General features: G+C 47.6%; 1 pseudogene; it reads right to left on the bottom strand.

Moving 5' to 3' along the window:
• Positions 1 to 6,013: 6,013 nt before the first annotated feature.
• On the bottom strand, positions 6,014 to 6,503 carry LOC115516966 (annotated as a pseudogene).
• Between the last annotated feature and the right edge of the window lie 3,695 nt (positions 6,504 to 10,198).

Here is a 10,198-nt window from a genome sequence, read left to right as displayed (position 1 = left end):
ATGTTTATTGATTGCCAGGCCCTGCGCCAGCACTCGAGATAGAACCAGGCCATGTCTCCTGCTGGCTGGAGACAGACGCCTGAACAAGAGCTCACAGGGACAGGAGAGGGTGTGTGGACAGGGAAGCAGAGGGGGGACTGAGAGCTTGGTGGCCTCTCTTCCATGCTGTGGGAAAGCCATCTTTGCCCCTGCCTGGCCCAGCCTATTTCTTGGCATCAGTACAGCAGATTCTTCCAGGTGCCCCTGGGTTAACAAGGAAAGGAAAACCTGGGGGTCAGCACAATGTCTTGCACCTAAGGAATTGGAACTAAACCAAAAGTGCAGCACTAGCACAGGAGACCCCTCCCTACTAGACCCTCCTCCTCTCCCTAGCCCCTTTTCTACCCACCATTCTTTCCTGTAGTGGGAATCTGATGTTCTGAGCTGGGATCTGTCACTTCCCCAGCAGCCATCGGTGGGCCATTTGGAGAGCCAAGTTCCTTTCCAATCCTGAGAGGCAGCCTGACAGGGTAGAGAAGGTGGTCTGGATTCAAATTCTGGCCTGGTCACTTCAGAAGGATGACATAAAGGGGTCGAGAGCTTAGACTGTGAGTCAGACTGCCCGAAGCCAAATACCAGTGATTCCAGGTACTGGTTGTGTCATGTTGTGTCACTTACATTTCTAAACCTTGATTTCCTCCCTCATAAAGTGGGGATCACTGCTGGAGGGTTGTCAGGAGTACTGGGTGAGTTAATTCATATAAACAGAGCTTAGCAGTGCTTAAAACAGAGCTAACCGTGAGTGCTTAGTTATTACTACTTAGTTATACGTTAGTTATTACCAGCTACAGTTATACCTACGCACAGGGGTGCTTAAGGAATTAAGTGGACTAATCACTGAAAAATGTTGAGTAGGTGCCTGACAAATACTAGTGTCCTTTCTTCCACGTTTTCTGATGAGATGAAAAACACACAGAAGGCATAATCTGCCAGCTCCACCATCCTAACAGGGCACGGGCCTGCTGTAAAGAGGACTGTCCCGGGGGCTGTTCCTGCTGCCCCTCAGATGAGCACCTCCCAACTCCTCTAAAGGGGTTGTGAGATTCTTGAGAAAGTATCCATTTAAGTTCATCTCAATGTTTACAGATGATTTTGTAATTATTAAGGAGCTTTTTGTAATTATTATTTTTTTAATTTACTTATTTTGGGAGAGAAAGAAAGTGAGCAAAGGAGGGGCAGGGAGACAGAGGTAGAGAGAGATAATCCCAAGCAGGCACTGCACTGACAGTGTGGAGCTGATGGGGGGCTTGAACTCACGAACTATAGATCATGACCTGAGCTGAAGTCAAGAGTCAGATGCTTAACTGACTGAGCCACCCAAGCACCCCCAAATGTAGGCAGAGAAGTGGAAGAAGCTGATGGCAGAATCCAGCCTGCCATAGTCCTGGAACACCCCTGCCGTTGACTCTGGGGTGGATGCCAAGGGTCCCTCTCCCTGGAACAGAACCTTCGCCTTTTGCAAGGAAGGAAGCCAAGGGCTGCCCCCCAAAAACAAGGCTTTAAAAATGCTTAGTACTCCCAGCATGTGAGTTTTCTTGCTGTCTTTTCCCGGGAATTTTTGTGAAGGAAGGAGGAACACCGTCAAGTGCCCCAGAGCTGAATCTTGAGGCCAGAGGTGATTATGAGGAGGTGAGAACAGAAGGGGGAGGGCCCCAGGCACCCTCTTCCACCGGAAATTGCTGCCCCACAGTCTGACTAAGGGACGTGGAGAGGGAGCTGGTTCTGCATGAGGTGTCTCCAGAGCCCTCCTCTCTGTAGCCATTGTGGTGCCTGGCCCCTTATAACCCCTTACTGCCCATTACTGGGGAGAGGAAAGCCCCACTGAGGGCCTTTCTTCACACAGCCTCTGAAACCTTGGAGTCACCCCCAGGTGGGCTCCCAGGATGGCTGGGATGGACCTGGCCTTAAATTCTTGTTCCTGAACCCAGACTGGTGCCCCCTTGTGCTGACTGGATTCTCCATCCAACTGGTTCATGCCAGTCCTCCCCCACATGTCCAGCCATGACTTGGAGCTGATGTCTCCATCTGAATGGTGACCCCAGTCCCTGATTGGGCCTCACAATGGGATTTGGTTTCCTCTCACCCTCTGTCTTTGACCCCTGGCCTCTGTTTGCCTCTCTAGTTGGTGGAGTCATGTCATGCCTGAGCTGAGGACACAAACAGGCACCTCTGGACTGGGCTTGCTGAGGTGAGACCAGAAGAGTCCAGGGTAGAGGCCAGCAGGCAAGGCAGGTAATGTGTGATAAGGTCTCCTTGGGGTAGCCTTGTGGCAGGTGAGTCACTCCTGAGGAATCCTCTAAGGTTATAAATAGGCCTGGCTGGCAATGATGGGAAAGAGAACAATAAGGGGACCATTGTCCTTCCTGATAGGCTGTTACTAAACCATGAATAATCCCTTTGAGGACTCAGATTCTACAGACAGTTCCCAAGCCCCTTCCGTGCCAGACTCCAGCATTGCAAGGGCACTAGGTGCCCGGGAGCATGCTGGGGCTGTATATACATGCCTATACCAGGGCATTTAATGAATCAGCATACCAACCTGCGAGGTAAGTATGCTTATCCTGATTTAGAGATGGATCAACAGGTTAGAGGGGTTTCCTGCCCAGGCCCATGGCTGATTCACTGTCAGAACCCAGGTCTGTCTGTAGCAGAGCCTCTGCTCCTTCAGTCAAACCATGGGGCTCTCTAGCCTGACATGGGGCAGGAGGGTCAAGGAGCCCCCAAATGACCAGATCATGTGCTCTGACATCCAGGGCTAACTAACATAGCCCCACCAACCAAAGAATTCACTGAGACTTGAGTATAAGGCTGGCTGTGGGAACTGCCACTCAAGGGAAGAAGTGGTTGGGAATCCAGTTAAGCATGAATGGATCTATTAAACTTTTTTTCATCTCTTTTTCCCTTAAAAACTTTCAATAAGAGGCCAGATCCAGGAAAGCCTTCCAAAAGGGACTAAGCAAAAAATACTCTTCTCAACTGCAAGGTCATCCAGCTTCCATTTGCCAATGAGGGTCAGGTCTCTCTTCTTGCAATTCCCTGGCCCATGTCATCACCCCCACACCTGCTTGTCCCATGCACCCCAGGATGGAACAAGGCTGGGACTGGCTGGGTGGGCATCAGAGTCTCCAGTAGACCAGGATCAGGTTGAATTGAGACCACCCAGTTCCTTGGGCCTCAGGATCAACATGCAGCACGATGCACATTGCCAAGCTGCCTGTGACATGCACATTGGGGGCAAAGGTCATCAGAGCCTGAAAGAGCTTCCTCCCAGCTGACTCCTGGGTCTTCTGGGGACAGAATCTGGGAAAGGTTGTGTCTGAGAGAGCAGGCACTGGACTGGAGAGACAGAGCTGGACTGTCTACACCGTCTACCCTGTCTAAACTGGCAAGGTTAGAAGGGCACATTTTAGCACTAGTAATGCAAGCTAGGAGGGAGGTTGGTTTGCTTACTTTTGTTTTTTGCTTTTTTTGCATAAACACCAAGCCGTGGTCTTTATTTCCCCTCCCCAAACAAGCAGCTACATTGTGAGAGCTTTCAGTGGGGGATGCATTTCAGGGAAGAGACAAAGTCTGCCTGGGTGTCTGCAAGTCCAAAAAGGGATTTCTAAACAGGCTGTCTGGGAAGATCTTTCCTACACGAGATCCTGGATGGAGCTGGCAGTGGTCTGACACACTTTCTCTATAGACACCACTTGAAGGCCTCACCTTTTCCCCAATACCAGAGGATGACATAGTCCCTAAGTGAGGCCACAGGGTTACTTACCATTGATCGTCAAGTCCTATGGCTTCCTTGAACTCTGGGCATCTTACACACAAATTAGAACCAAGTATAACTCTTAGGTTAAAACAGACTTTGACCTCAACACCTAAAACCTCAATGAAATGGCTTGATTTTCAATGCATATGTCTTTTTTTATCATTTTAATTTTTTTAATGTTTGTTTATTTTTGAGAGAGGCAGACAGAGCACAAGCAGGGAAGGGGCAGAGAGAGAGAGAGGGAGACACAGAATTCATAGCAGGCTCCAGGCTCTGAGCTATCAGCACAGAGCCCGACACAGGGCTCAAACTCATGAGCTGTGAGATCATGACCTGAGCCGAGGTTGGACGCTCAACCAACTGAGCCACCCAGGCATCCCTTCAATGCATATTTCAATCAATATTTAAACGAAATATCTGTGTAATAGATACTGTCTATGTGTCTGTCTGTGTACCTGGAAGTTTGTTTCCTATGATGCCTCCAAGCACAGGAATCCAGACTCACAATCCAAATGCAAATCCACAACAAGCATACCCCCTACCAATCCCAAGCCTTCCCTCCTGACATTGGCACACAGGGTTACAGTGGGTATGGTGGTTCTAAGTTTGAAGAAGCCCAATAGGCACCAGGCACCCTGCTGGGGCCTCTGGCCTCCAACTCCACTAGATTTGCCAACACATTTGTCCAATAATCCAAGATGGCAGAGGCCACTGACTCCATACTGAGATCAGTACAGCCCAAAGGGCTTGGAGGAAAGGAATCCGTGTGATCTGAGCACACGCCCAGTTGGCGTGCAAGCAAGACACCCATCTGCAGAGCCACTGTTCACTCCTGTGCCAAGCCAGGCTCCCTTAATCTGCCAGCCGGAGTCCAGCCAAAGAATGGAGATGTAGGGCTGTCACTTCCAAATGGCACACAAATCCTCCCCCGCCAATTGGCTGCCTATGAGTAACTGGACCAAAAACATAAACATAGTCCATTAGGTCCATAGCAAAACAGGGCAGGGCAAGACAGGCCCATCCTTGTCCAGATGGAGCTGGGCTTGGCACTTTTTCCTATAAGAGCAGGGCCTGCACTGGACCCTGAGTGTTATGCCCAGGAATTTTCTGGTACACGTAGCACTCGAGAGACATCACTGGCCCATTCCACTGGAGCTTATCTAGGACACCCTGACCCAAACCAGTCACCAACCAGTCCCCTTGTCTTCCTTTCTCCTTGCCTTTCCTATGGTTCCATCCACTTCTGTGGCTATTGACCCATACCCAAACTTGTATCCCAGAGTCCTCTCCTGAGTTCCAGCAGGTAAAGCAGCAGTTCTTTGGGACACCCTGTGTCTGCTCTGCAGATGTCTCAAACTATGTCCAAAATGAACTGACTTTATTTTCCCACCTTTTATCCCAGCCCCAAATCTACCCTCCACCTACATTCTCTCTCTTGATAAAATTCATCTAAACACAGGGTCAGGAATTTCTGCTACTCCCCACCATCATCACCTCCACCTCTGCCACGACCATCACTAAAACTTCCACCCTGACCACTACCTCCATATTCACCTCTGTCTGTGCTTTCACCTCTGCCACCATCACCATCACCTCTGTCACCACCACCTCCACATCCTCCACCACTACTATCATAACAACCTACACCACCTCCAGACTTACCTGTACCAACACCTCCACCTCCACACACACGTGCGTGCGCACACACACACACACACACACACACACATTCACACACTCACACACTCACACATACCCCTAATGGGTCATCCAGTTTTGGTGGTTCTTTCTTCCAAATTTCTTGGAATCTGTCCCCTTCCATGCATCTACCCAAATGCTGCCTGAGCTGGGACTAGGGCACATTAATCTTGCCATAACCAGCTCTCTATTCTTCATCTCTTCCTCCCATCTGCCTACACATAACTCTTAGGGGAACCTTTCTAGTGTGCTCAAAGCCCTGCAATGGCTCCCTACCACCTGCTCCTAAACTTCCCCAAATGTACCCTTAAAAAGAAGGTTTTGATAAAATATGGGAAATGCTGGATTAGAAATCTAAGACCTTTCTTTTTTGTGAGATTTGTCAGAACTTTAATATGAATAGCATGGAGACATTTCACTGGGAAGAAAACAGATGGTAAGGTGTAGTTTTCTGAATTTCTTTTCTTTTTTTTTTTTTTTTTTTACAGTCTAGAGGTTTGTTTGGGTTTTTTTTTATACTTATCGTGCCATGAATGAATAGAGAATGGGTTCCAGAAGCCCAGGCTCCTTTCCATTGGTTCTCACAAAGTGAGCTTCTCTGGATGGAGCAGGCTGGTGCTTCAACTGAACCCAAATATCTTTCTCTTTGGCTTCCTTCACTTTCTGATCATTTTCCTTCACATGCTTCAGGAAGCTACCTCAGCTCTGTGAGTGCTTAATATGATCAATCTGTACATTAATTCTCTCAGCAAGAATCTTGCCTGTAACTTGTTTGTTTACAACAATGCCAACAGCATGCCGGGTGACACTGTAGACTGTGCCAGTCCTCCCATGGTAACATTTGTGGGGTATTTCGTTTTTGAACAGTGCCCATTCCCTTGATGTCTCCAATATCACCTTTCTTAGAGATTTGCATGTATGTGGCCAAAGGAACAACTCCATGTTTTCTAAAAGGCCTACAGAACATATAGCAAATGCCTCTCCACTTTCCTTTTGTGTTGGTCATTTTGGCAAATTACTGGAAGATGGCAGAACTTGCTGAAGTTTCTCAGGGTGGAAGAAGCAAGACCAAGACACCTGTTTTGGCTCTGGCTTCCCCTCCTCACAAATCCCTTCCTGCTGTTCACTCTGCACAAAGGTCCTTTCTCTCCTTGACAACCTCCAAGGTCAACATAATCACCACCCCCCACATACTCCTACCTTACTCACTTTCTAATATTATAATTATCTTAATTTCTGATTTACCCACTGTTATAGGATCTCCCTATGTGTAGGGAGTATTGGGGATCTCCTCAGCCAACACAGTGCCCGAGAAATGGTGGTGCCCAGTGTTTGTGGAAAACTGTCCAGTGCTTACTGATCTAGGCAGGAAAAGTTGAAGCAGACCAAATAGTGCCTTGTGCTATTTTCCCACACTCTGAATGTACTTCCCTCTCCCCTCTCTTGCTCCTCAGACCACCACACACTGGAATCTGCCTCGGCACCCCCACCTACAGAACTCCTACTCATTTGCCAATGACCCAAATCACTAAACTTGCCCTGGTGTGTTGCAGTTTTCAATGGACTCAACTTCTGGTCAGAAGTCTACACAGCTGCCCCTCTGTCTTTCCCAAAGCCTCTCACCCACAACCCCACCTGGTTCTCTTCCCACTGGCCACTCTGTCCTATGCCTTCACCCTTCCAGTCAGTTCTGCCACTCCTCCCCTTTCAGGTTTGGCCTGGTTCTCCTCTCCTGCCCTGGGCTCTTCCTCAGTGAGTTCTCTTTGCAGCTCCTCCCGTGGCTTTGGCCCCACTGCATCCTCTGATAATTCCCTCATGGTCTGCCTCCCTCAGTCCTCTTCTCCAAGATCCCGGTCTGATTCCACCAACTGCCCACTTGACAAATACACTCTGATATCTCACTGAGGCCTCAAATTCTGGACAGCCAAAATATAAACTTTTGATCTGCAGGCTCAAGTATTTTCCCACAATCCTAGATGGCACCACTATTCACGGCCATCCACCCACTCCCTCACCTCCCCAGCTTTGCCAACAGTTAGCCCCCGTAAATATGTCTCTTTTTAAAATCGTTAACATTAAAAAAAATTATACTGTGATAATATTTCACATGAGATTTACCCCCTTAACATTTTTTAAGTGCACACTGCAGTATTGTTAACTACAGTCACAGTGTTGTACAGAAGACCCCCAGAACTTCTTTATCTTGCATAATTAAGACTTTATGCCTTTTGATTCCCCATTCCCCATTTCCCCCTCCCTCCAGCCTCTGGCAACCACCCTTTTACTCTCTGCTTCTATGAGTTTCACAATTTCAATGACCTTGTCTGAGTGGATTCATACAGTATTTGCCCTTCTGTGACTGGCTTATGTTACTTTACATAATGTCCTCAAGGTTCATCCATGTTGTCACATATTGCAGGATTTCCTTCTTTTTAAGGCTGAATAATATTCCATTGTATGCATAGACCATAACTTCTTTATCCATTCATCCACTGATGGACATTGAGTTTGTTTCCAGTACTGTGAAATGTGTAATAAACTCTGGGTTCTACTATCTCTTCAAGATCCTGATATCAGTCCTTTTGGGTATCAAACCAGAAGTGGGATTGTTGGATCATATGGTGTTCTATTTTTAGCTTTGCAGGAAGTTGCCATAACTGTTTTCTACAGTAGCTGGCATCATTTGCATTCCCACCAACAGTGCACAATATTCCATTTCTTCACATCCTGGCCATTACTTGTTTTTTCTTTCCTTCCTTCTTCCTTCATTCCTCCCTCCTTCTCTTTCTTCCTCCCTCCCTCCTCCCTTCCTCCCTCCTCCCTCTCTTTCTTTCTTTCTTTCTTTCTTTCTTTCTTTCTTCTCTTTTTTCTTTCTTTTTTTCTTTTCTTTTCTTTCTTCTTCTTTCTTTTCTTCTTTTCTCCTTTTCTTCTTTCTTTCTTCTTTCTTTCTTTCTTTCTTCTTTCTTCGTTCCTCGTTCTTTCCTTGATAATAGTCATCCTGACAGGTGTGAGGGCGCTATCTCATGGTGCTTTGGCTTTGCATCTTTCTGGTGATTAGTGACACTAACCATCTTTTTTAGTTACCCCCCTTTTCTCTTGGTCCCCAATGCTGTCACCCAACCTGGACTCCACCCTCTCTTGCTCGGATTGCTTACTAGAGCCAGAGCCTCCAACAGGCCTCCCCTTACCTATCCATACTTCTACCCATGCTCGCACAAGCAGAAAGGTCTTTCTAAATATAAACCAGTCATAATGAGTATAAACCCTCTGATAAATTTCCTCCATTACTCTTGCGATAAAGCGAACATCCCTAGTGTAGACCCTCCACCTCATCAATGTGTTTCCAGCTGCATCTCTGGCTTCCCACAGGTCAGGCTCACCAGCTTTTGTGGGTCGCTCTTCCCACCCTCCCCCTTCTTGCATCACTTACCCAAATTGTTCCATCTAACTCTGTAAGTCCTTTGGAGTTCAGTTCTGAACTGTCCTTTGGAGTGTGTTCTGATAGCCAGCGGGACTTAACGTCTGGAATGTTATAAGTCAACAGCTCTGCTCTGAGGGCGGGAGGGCTAGAGGACAACGGGAGGGAGAATTGTTGAGCCCCAGAGGACAGAGCTCAGCTTGGCGGGGAGCAAAGGCGCTTGCCAACGCCATCTCCCTTGCCCATCCCCCAGCCAAAATCCCAAAGGGAACTGGTTCCCATCAGGGAACTTGCTTGCACCAGGCAAACACCCAATGCTGTGCTTCTGTGGATCCATCCCTCCAACGGGTCTGCCTCCCTCCTGGTGCTGCAGGGCCCCTCCCAAAGCGGACCACCAAATGCAAAGTGAGCTGAGTCTGCCCCTCCTGCCCCTATGCACCTTGTGGATCCACCTGGACTAATACACCAGATCCCAGATTACCACAAGCCTGGCAGTGTGCAAGTAGCCCAGACAGGGGCCACACCACTCCACAGTGAGCCCTGCCCCTGGCAGAGGGGAAGATAAGGTACACACCAGTCTGACTGTGGCCCCAGTGGTGGGCTGGCGGTAGATATCAGGTCTGACTGTGGCCCCGCCCACCAACGCAAGTTACTCCAGACAGCACAGGGGAAGAGCCCTGCAGTTCCGCGCCACTCCAGGGACTATCCAAAATGATGAAACGGAAGAATTCTCCTCAAAAGAAACTCCACGAAGTAGCAACAGCTAATTAACTGGTCAAAAACGATTTAAGCAATGTAACAGAAAATGAATTTAAAATAGTAGTCATAAAATTAATCTCTGGGCTTGAAAAAAGTATAGAGGACAGCAGAGAATCTATTACTACAGAGATCAAGGGACTAAGAAATAGTCATGAGGAATTCAAAAATGCTATAAATGAGCTGCAAAATAAACGGAGGTGACCACAGCTCGGATTGAAGAGGCAGAGGAAGAATAGGTGAATTAGAAAATAAAATTATGTAAAAAGAGAAAGCTGAGAAGAAGAGAGATTAAAAAAATCCAGGAGTCTGAGGGGAGAATTAGAGCACTAAGTGACACAGTTAAACACAATAATATATGCATAATTGGGATTCCGGAGGAGGAAGAGAGAGGGAAAAGTACTGAAGGTATACTTGAAGAAATCATAGCTGAGAACTTCCCTGATCTGGAGAAGGAAAAAGTCATTGAAATCCAAGAGGCACAGAGAACTCCTTTCAGACGTAACTTGAATCGATCTTCTGCACGACAT

Source organism: Lynx canadensis, chromosome B3, assembly GCF_007474595.2.
Source record: "Lynx canadensis isolate LIC74 chromosome B3, mLynCan4.pri.v2, whole genome shotgun sequence".
In the NCBI taxonomy this organism is placed as follows: Eukaryota; Metazoa; Chordata; class Mammalia; order Carnivora; family Felidae; genus Lynx; species Lynx canadensis.
Note: the sequence above shows the minus strand (reverse complement) of the source record. Positions and strands in the feature narration are given on the sequence as shown.